Here is a 9214-nt window from a genome sequence, read left to right as displayed (position 1 = left end):
ATAATAATTAGTAATACTGGTTCCTTACTTTTGGCAAATGTATAATTGTAACGTAAGACGCTATCAACAGGGGGAGCCGATTAAGGGACAGATAGAAACAATTTGTACTGTCTTTGCAACTTTTCTGTAAACCTAATAGGACTTTGGAATAAAAAGTTTACAGCTTTCTCTCTGCTGGCAGCAATCAGCTCAAAGGCAAGCCAAGATGGGCGCTTACTATGACATCCAGGAGCTATGGAGGAAGAAGCAGTCCCATGTGATGCGTTTTCTTCTCAGAGTGTGCTGCTGGCAGTAATGCCAGCTCTCTGTGCTCCACAGGGCCGCCCACCCAGCCCAGCTCAATAAAGCTCACAGACTGGGGTACAAGGCCAAGCAAGGTTATGTCACATATCATATTTGTGTGCGACGCGGTGGCCGCAGATGCCCAGTTCCTCAGGGCGCCACCCATGGCAAGCCTGTCCATCACGGTGTTGACCAGCTGAAGTTTGCCTGAAGCCTTCAATCTGTCACAGAGGAGTGAGCTAGATGCCACTGTGGGGCTCTGAGAGCCTTGAATTTGTCCCGGGTTGGTGAAGAGTCCACGTAGAGATTCTTTGAGGTCATTCTCATCGATCCATTCCGTAAAGCTATCAGAAAAAGCCCTGACGCCCAGTGAATCACCAAACCAGTCCACAAGCACAGGGAGCTGTGAGGGCTGCCATGTGCTGGCCATAAGAATGTGGCCTTGGAGGGGCGCCTGAGTGGCTCAGTTGGTTGAGCGTCCGACTTCGGCTCAGGTCGTGATCTTGCAGTTCGTGGGTCCGAGCCCTGCGTCGGGCTCTGTGCTGACAGCTCGGAGCCTGGAGCCTCCTTCGGATTCTGTGTCTCCCTCTCTCTCTGCCCCTCCCCTGCTCACATTCTACCTCTCTCTGTTTCTCAAAAATGAATAAATGTTAAAAAAAAAAAAAAAAAAAAGAATGTGGCCTTGAAAAGGGCCACAAGTTCCACCACGTTCTTGGTGGTTCTCACTGTGTGGCATGGAGAAGACACAGTACTCTCCAGGTCTGCCATTACCTCTAATATAAGTAATGTTTGTAAAATTCGTACCTAAAAAACAATTTAGGACAGTAAAAAAAAAAAAAAAAAAGAATAAAAAGTTTACTTAAAAAATAATAAATTGGGTGGGGAACCTGGGTGGCTCAGCTGGTTAAGTGTCTGACTTCAGCTCAGGTCATGATCCTCATAGTTCATGGGTTGAAGCCCCGGGTCAGGCTCTGCTGACAGCTCAGAGCCTGGAGCCTGCTTCGGATTCTGTCTCCCTCTCTCTCTGCCCCTCCCCCACTTACTCTCTGTTTCTCTCTCTCAAAAATAAAATTTTTTAAATTTATTTAAATCTGCTAAGAACGACGACACAAGAGGTTAAGTTCGGAGTAGCTAGTAAAGGGAATTGTTAAAATATCTGCAACCATTGTTTTGAATAGACTCAGTTCAGTAAGATAAGGTAAGAGTTCAGGAAAGGGCTTAACTATGGTCCTTGTGATCTTCCCACCTCCTTGATGAAATGCCTGCAGGTCCCATCACTTTCTGGTCTCCTTCAGCTTTAAACATGATCGTATTTCCCACAGTCCTCTCCAGTGGTAAGAAATCTAGCTAAGTCTTTACACCTTCCATTTTCCGTCTACCAGAGAGCTTCCCTCCTTTCCCTAGGTTGGGCTCAGAAGCCAGCCTCCTCTTTCTACACCTGCCTCCTATGGCTGGGGCAGGAGGAGGGGCTTTGGGATCAAGGTGCAGCATCCCTTTCCTTGGCTGGGGCTGCCCGTGGCTCTCTGCCCTGTTCCTGTCCAGGGTGACACACCCTCTAGCTCAGGGGGTTGGCAGACAATGGCCTACGGGGCAAATCTGAGCAGCAGAGAAGCATGGTTTTTTCCATTTTTTGATGTCTGGAAAAAAATCAGTAATATTTCATGACATGAAATTAGATAAAACGAAAATGGCAGTGTCCGTAAATAAAGTTGTATTGGGACACAGTTATACCTATATATTTATGTATTGCTCATGCCTGCTTTTGCTCTATAATGGCAGGGTTGGGTGGTTGTGGTAGACACTATATGGTTAGGAAGACTAAAATATATCCTCTCTGGCCCTTTACAGATGAGTTTGCTGAGCCCTGCTTTCACTCACTCTTGCAACCCACTCCCCTCACCTTCTGCCACTGGTGGTATAACCCACGCAGCAAGCTGGAGCCCCTTGCCCTCCCGGGGACCCTCGTGAGCAGGAGTTCAACCTGGCTCACTTCTGCAGCATCTCCTTGTTCCATGGAAAGTCCTGCATCCTTGTCCCTCCAAATGTCAGGAGTGCAAGCTGGTCCCCTATTCCTTCCCTCTTTGCTGTGCCATTGTGGGAAGCTCCAGATAGCCTCCTATCTTTAGGCTTCACCCCCCAAACTCCTGGGGATACTCCAAAGACTCCCTCACCATGTTTTACCCAAGTAACTGGAGAGGCAGACCCAGAGTTCCTATAGCTCAGGAAGCCTGCGGCCAGTAGATGAGACACCACACTCCTTGTGGGCACCCTGGGGCCTTAAAATATGATTTTCAGGGGCATCTGGGTGGCTCAGTCAGTTAAGCATCTGACTTCGGCTCAGGTCATGATCTCATGGTTTGTGAGTTTGAGCCCCACATTGGGCTCTGTGCTGACCACTCAGAGCCTGAAGCCTGCTTCAGATTCTGTGTCTCCCTTTCTCTCTGCCCCTCCCCACCCCACTCTCTCTCAAAAATAAATAAAACGTTACAAAAAATATGCTTTAAATAAATAAATAAATAAATAAATAAATAAATAAATAAATAAATAAAATATGATTTTCAGTTGGCCTGCCAGGATGAGTTGAGGGGGTGGTCACCATTTTTCTACATCTTTTAGGAAGTCCACAGGGTTGTCTCTAATCACTTTAAAATGTTGGAGCCCTTATTATCCAACGTCCTTGACTTTGAGGCTTTAGCCAAAACTCTAAAACAACAGGAAAAGTCCCAGACCATACCCTGTGACACAGGGTATTATGGTGTACAACTTCAGGGGGTGTGATTCACATTGAGGCCTATGTTACTGTGGCCCCTAGGGTTATTATACAGGGCACACCCTGCATGGCCAGAAGCCAAGCTCCTATGGCTACATATACACAGCAACAAACCCAAATGACCCACATGTCTTCTCTTCCTCACAGATCTCAAATCTAAGGACACTTTCCTGGCTTTGGAGATGAAAGCAGACAGGTACAGTATGATAAAGGAAGCCCAGGTTTTGGTGGCTGTTGGTATAAGCCTTTGAGCATAAAATAGCAAAGGAATTCCAAGGCTTGTATAGTGATACGGGGAAATTCGAAAGTAGTACGACTTTTGTTTTTAAAATGTTTATACCAGTGGTTCAGGTCACGATCTCACGGTTTGTGAGAGAAGCCTGCTTGTGATTCTCTCTTTCTCTCTTTGCTCCTTCCCCACTCTCTCAAGATAAAAAAATAACATGTGTATTCTAGAATTTTTAAGAAAAAGGAACAGATTTTTTTTTCTCTTAAGCAACAAACCAGAGAGTAGAGAGAGCTATATGTAATTAGAGTGATAATTAGAAGGTATTATCTCCAAAAAGAAGAAGGAGGAGGAGGGGTGTGAGGAAGAGGAGGGGGAGATGGCATCATCTCTGTTGTTACCTCTTCAACATTTCTTGAAACTTTAATCAATCTCTGGGTAAAAATAGGGCCACATTACAATATTTCTCTGTCCCTACCATCTCTGTAGAAACTCTAATGACCTGCATCTCTTTCCAGCTATTCCTGGGATCACATGTGCTTGGAACAGATTCTGTTCTGCTATCATTTACATATTTACTTCAACTGCTCTGCAACTTGCTGCCAAATCAGCCCCAGAAGGCCAAGGCACCCACCATGTAGAATCCTCCCACTACTCCTGTCCAGATGGGCTGCTGCAGCCTGCTAATAAAGCCGCATGACCCAGGGCTCAAGGCTCACACAGTCTTGGACACAGTCTTGGATGTTTTAACAAAGCAGCTCTCTTATTTTGTGTGTCACCTTGGTTTCAAGCCCCCTTCCTGGGCCTCAGGCAGTGTCCATGGGTGTTAGACCAAAGACCGTCTGCACAGCAAAGTTCACTGATCTTAAATCACACTTTAAAAAAAAAAGTTTATTTATTTTAAGAGAGAAAGAGACAGAGAGAGAGAGAGCACTAGTGGGGATGGGCAGAGAGAGAGAGAGAGAGAGAGAGAGAGAGAGAGAGAGGGAGAGAAAGAATGCAGGGCTCGATCTCACGAAGCATGAGACCATGACCTGAGCCGAAATTAAGAGTCGAATGCTTAACGAACTGAGCCACCCAGGTGCCCCATGAATCAAACTTTTGAATACTGACTTTTTCCCAGAGAGGAATTCTTTCCCAGGACAAATTCTTTCCTGGCAGGTTTTCCAATGCCTCAGGTAAACATTTATCTGCTGGAACTTGCCACATTGGCCCCCAGAAATGCTCAAACCTGTTCTAGGAAGAACAGACTAGGCTGCTGACCTCAGGTGTTGTTGCTTATAGACGTGTCAGGAGTGGGTCTCAAAGTTTTACAGGAGAAGACAACAGCGTTGTTAGACCTACCCATATGACAAGCTCGGTGCAAGACACTCGAAATGCATTTTTCTCTATTCCACTTGACCATTTTTGATAGATATTGTTATCCACATTTTGCACATCAGTAAAGTTAGGGCTCATTCACTCAACAGGTATTTGTTGAGTACGTACTGTGCGCCAGGCGTTGTTCTAGGCAGATGAGATATCTCAGTTACCAAGGTAGGCACCCTTGTGTGGTATCCTTTCTAGGGGGAGTAAATGACTTTAAATCATTAGCAGACTAATGAAATAAAATATGGTAGAAGGGATATGGGACTTCAGAGAGGTTTCAATTCAGCAAGTATATTTTGAGCCTCTCTTAAATGCCAGGCACTGGGAACAGAATCAAGAAGAAGATAAACTTAGAGCGCCTGTGTGCGGTTCACAGTCTAGTGAGACCAGTGTGAGCAGCAGAACCGGGACTCAGTGCTGGTGGTCCAGGTCTGCACTGGCACTGCCATCCATGGCAGGAGCACCTTAGTCTTATTTCTCTTTAAACACCCAACACAATGAGTTCCTCTTATGTGAGGCCTTCCTCCTGCCGTCGTCTCACCCAGAAATCATCATTCACTTCTCTTACCTGCCACCAGTGGGCCCTCGACATAGCCCTTGGGTAGCCCTTGTTCCCCAGGGCTGCCTTCATTAATTTACAGCGTCTCCCCTCTAGGAGTTCCCTGAGACCAGGAATTGTTTTGCTCATCTTTGTATCCTCGAACCAAGGATTTTGATCATTTGTAAGTAACAGGAAACCTGACTAACCAGTGGCATTGGCAAAATTGTGGCCGATTTTTTTCTCATGCGACAAGAAGTCTGGAAGATGGTGGTTGCCGGTAGTTGTTGGTTCACTTCCTCAGGGATGTCATGGCTGAAGCGTGGCTGCCTTGACTCCAGTATTCCCACCCCGTGCAAGCAGGAGGAAGGGCCAGCACCTACAGCAGGAAAGCAAAACCTCTTCAGACATTTCTGACAGTCTTCCACACTTGTCTCATTGGATGGAACTGGGCCACATGACAAGCCCTAGTTGCAAGAGAGGTTAGAATTATTATTATTGTTATCATCATTATCATTATTAGATTGGACACATTGCCACCTGAGTAAAGTCAGTGTTGGCTAGTAAAGAAGAAGGGGAAAGTGATTATTGGAAGGTATCTAGCATCGTCTGCCTCAATCCCTAGTACAAAGCATAGAGCCTGGGACCGTTATTGAGAAAGCATTCAATAGTTATTGAAAGAAAACAAATGAACAAGGGAAAAAGAGAAAAACAAAAAATAGGCTCTTAAATATGGAGAACAAACTGTTGGTTGCCAGAGGACAGGTGGGTGAGGGGATGGGTGAAATAGGTGAAGGGGATGAAGAGTATGTCTATCATAATGAACACTGACTGATGTATAAAACTGTTGAATCACTACATTGTACACTGAAACTAATATATGTTAAATGTACTTGAATTTTAAAAATAAATTAATTATTTAAAAAATAGTTATTTTGGGGTCACCTGGGTGGTTCAGTGGTTAAGCGTCCAGCTTCAGCTCAGGTCATGATCAGGTCCTTGAGTTTGGGCCCCGTGTCAGTCTCTGTGCTGACAGCTCAGAACCTAGAGCCTGTTTCAGATTCTGTCCCTCTCTCTCTCTCTCTCTCTCTCTGCCCCTCCCCCACTCATGCTCTGTCTCTCTCAAAAAATAAACATTTTAAAAAGTTATTTTTTAATCATTTTCAGAAGTTTTTATTTTAATTCCAGCTAACAAAGTGTTATATTAGTTTCAGGTATACAATATAATGATTCAACACTCCATACATAACCCTGTGCTCATCATGACAAGTGTACTCCTTAATCCCCATCACTTATTTAAGTCATCCTTCCCTCCTATCTGTGGTAACCATCAGTTTGTTCTCTATAATTAACAGTCTGTCTCATTTGTCTTTTTCTTCCCTTTGTTTTTGTTTCTTAAATTCCACATATGAATGAAATCATATGGTATTTGTCTTTCTCTGACTGACTTATCTCACTTAGCATTATACTCCTTAGCTCCATTCATGTCATCGAAATGGAAAGTTTCGTCCTTAAAAAATAGTTATTGAATAAATGGTGAATGAGTAAATAAATGACTTTTTGGCCCATGTCACATGGTCTGGGAATCATCCCAGGGAATAATTAAAACAGAATTGACATCTTATTGAAATGGTATTAGGGAAAATATCAGTTGTTTATTGATTATCATGGTGAATGTGTGTGCGTGTGCGTGTGTGTGTACATGTGTGGTATAGAGACAGTGGGAGAGGAAAAAGGGTAGCATAAATAGATACAGATATCTCAAGTAGTAGTTTTACTTTTTCCTAAAAGAGTCACCCTCCCTCTAGGATATTTGGGGAAAAAAATGAAGGCTGTTTCACATCTGTTCCTGAGTTGTCCACCTGGCTGCTGTCCCCAGTTTCATGTGCCAGTGGTTAGAATCCTCTCCATAGATGCTACACCCTGCTTTGGCACAGTACCAGGTAGGGGGTGAATGAGGCCAGGCCCTCTCTTTCTGCTGTCTGCACAGTCATCACACGGATTGAATGTGTGTACTGGATTTGACAAAGGGTTCAGGTGATGACATTCATTCACTCAACTAGTTCTTTTTTTGACCACCTACTATGTGCCAAGTATTATACTAGGAGCTGGGGTACAAGAGTAAAGAGACAGACATGCCATTCTTAAAGTTGAGGGTGTAGCAGGGAAAAGTATCATTAGAAAAATCAATACCCAAATTCATGATTTTAAGTTGTGATAATGCGCTATGAAGGAAAAGGAGACTGTGTGTTCAGAGAGAATAACAGAGGAGACTATTTCAATGGGGATGAAAAGAAGCGTCAGGAAAGGCCACCTAAGGTAGGATATTTAAGGAAAATATCCCTACCTTATATTCAGACTGGGGGGAATTAATACAAGGTATTCAAAAAAAAAAAAAAAAAAAAAAGGAGGGGAAAAGGAAAAGAAAAGAAAGAGAGAGGTGGGAGGAGGGAGGCATTCCCCACAGAGGGAGCAATTTGTGCAAAGGCACTGAGGTGGGAAATAATTTGACATATTAAGGAACTGAAAACAGCCAGGGAAAGGGAAAAAGAGAGGAAGCTGGCACCTCTATGCAAATATGTACACAAATAATTTTACATAAATGGGATCATACTGTATGCAGTTTCTAAACTTTTATTTTTTATTTTTCACCACATCATTAATGTAAATAACCAATACTCGGCAAAGGTTTTTTTTTTTTTTTTAATCCAGTTTTTCTAAGGGCAAGAAACACATATTCTGATGGCTGATTGAAATGCTAACTGACTAGAGGGTATTATGCTAAATGAAATGAGTCAGAGAAAGACAAATATCATATGACTTCACTCATATGAGGAATTTAAGATACAAACAGATAAACATAAGGGAAGGGAAGCAAAAGAATATAAAAACAGGGAGGGAGACAAAACATAAGACACTCTTATATATGGAGAACGAACAGAGGGTTACCGGAGAGGTTGTGGGAGCAGGGATGGGCTACATGGGTAAAGAGGAATCTACTCCTGAAATCATTGTTGCACTATATGCTAACTAACTTGGTGTAAATTAAAAAATAAATTAATTTAAAAAAACATAAAAAAAAAAGAAGAAATGCTAACTGGTATAAACTTCCTGAAGTTTTTCAATCACAAAAGAATGGGGAAAGAAAAGTGCCTGGAAGGAGGTCCCAAAAAGCACCAATATTTAAGAGGCTGGCAGATGGAACCTTGCAGGGGGAGACAGAGGAGTAACCATTAAAGTTGTAGGAAAAATTGGCAGTTGTGTTGCCAAGGAAAGAGATTATTAAAAGGCGGGAGAAATCTTCAGCATTCGATGTTCCAGGGGTCAAGAAAGGTAATAACTGAGAAGGATTCTTCAGGTATAGCAACATGGATGTTGTGAGCAGTCTTGACTAGAGCAGCCAGGGTGGGAGTGGGGGAATACTGGGACACAGAAACTGGTTTCAGTGGTTTGAGTAGTGAGAGGTGAAAAACTAGAGATTAAAAGTGTAGACAACTCTTTTATGCCATTTGGCTCTGAAGGGAAGAAAAGAGAGAGTGGTGGCTGGAGGCAGATTTGGAGCAAGGCAGGAGTTTTCTTTTTGGGAAGGAAATTAAAGATAGGGAAGAAAGACTGGCCCCTACCCAGGGCCTGTTCCTGAGTGGAAAAGTCACACTTCAGTCAGGATCTAAAAGAGATTAAGGGGGCAAGCCTTGGACTGCACTGAGGTCTAGAATGAATGTTCCGCGAAGAACCAGCAGTTGGAAGCCAACCTGTGGCCTCCAGAATGTAAACTGCACTAAGGAAGCACAGCCTGCTCGGTGTCCAAACCCACACCTAACGCAGGCCTGCAGCCCCACCCACCCTCTTGGACACTTCTCTGGGCCATAGAAACCACAAAGGTTATTGTGCCTGTGGCTTCAATCTGTCCAACAATAGGTGTGTTGTTTCTGGTCCAGAAACCAGTACTGTGCTTACCTTCTAGAGCAGTGGCTCTCAAATTTTAGCGGAAGGTCCTATTAAAACAGAGACTGGACCCCACCTCCAGAGA

The 9214-nt window shown here is 43.7% G+C and overlaps 1 pseudogene; it reads left to right on the top strand.

The window, feature by feature from the left end:
* The first annotated feature begins 205 nt into the window (after nt 1–205).
* Nucleotides 206–1059, top strand: LOC122215241 (annotated as a pseudogene).
* The last annotated feature ends 8155 nt before the right edge of the window (nt 1060–9214 follow it).

Source organism: Panthera leo, chromosome A3 (genome assembly GCF_018350215.1).
Source record: "Panthera leo isolate Ple1 chromosome A3, P.leo_Ple1_pat1.1, whole genome shotgun sequence".
Classification (NCBI taxonomy): domain Eukaryota; kingdom Metazoa; phylum Chordata; class Mammalia; order Carnivora; family Felidae; genus Panthera; species Panthera leo.
This window is presented reverse-complemented; position numbering and strand designations above follow the sequence as displayed.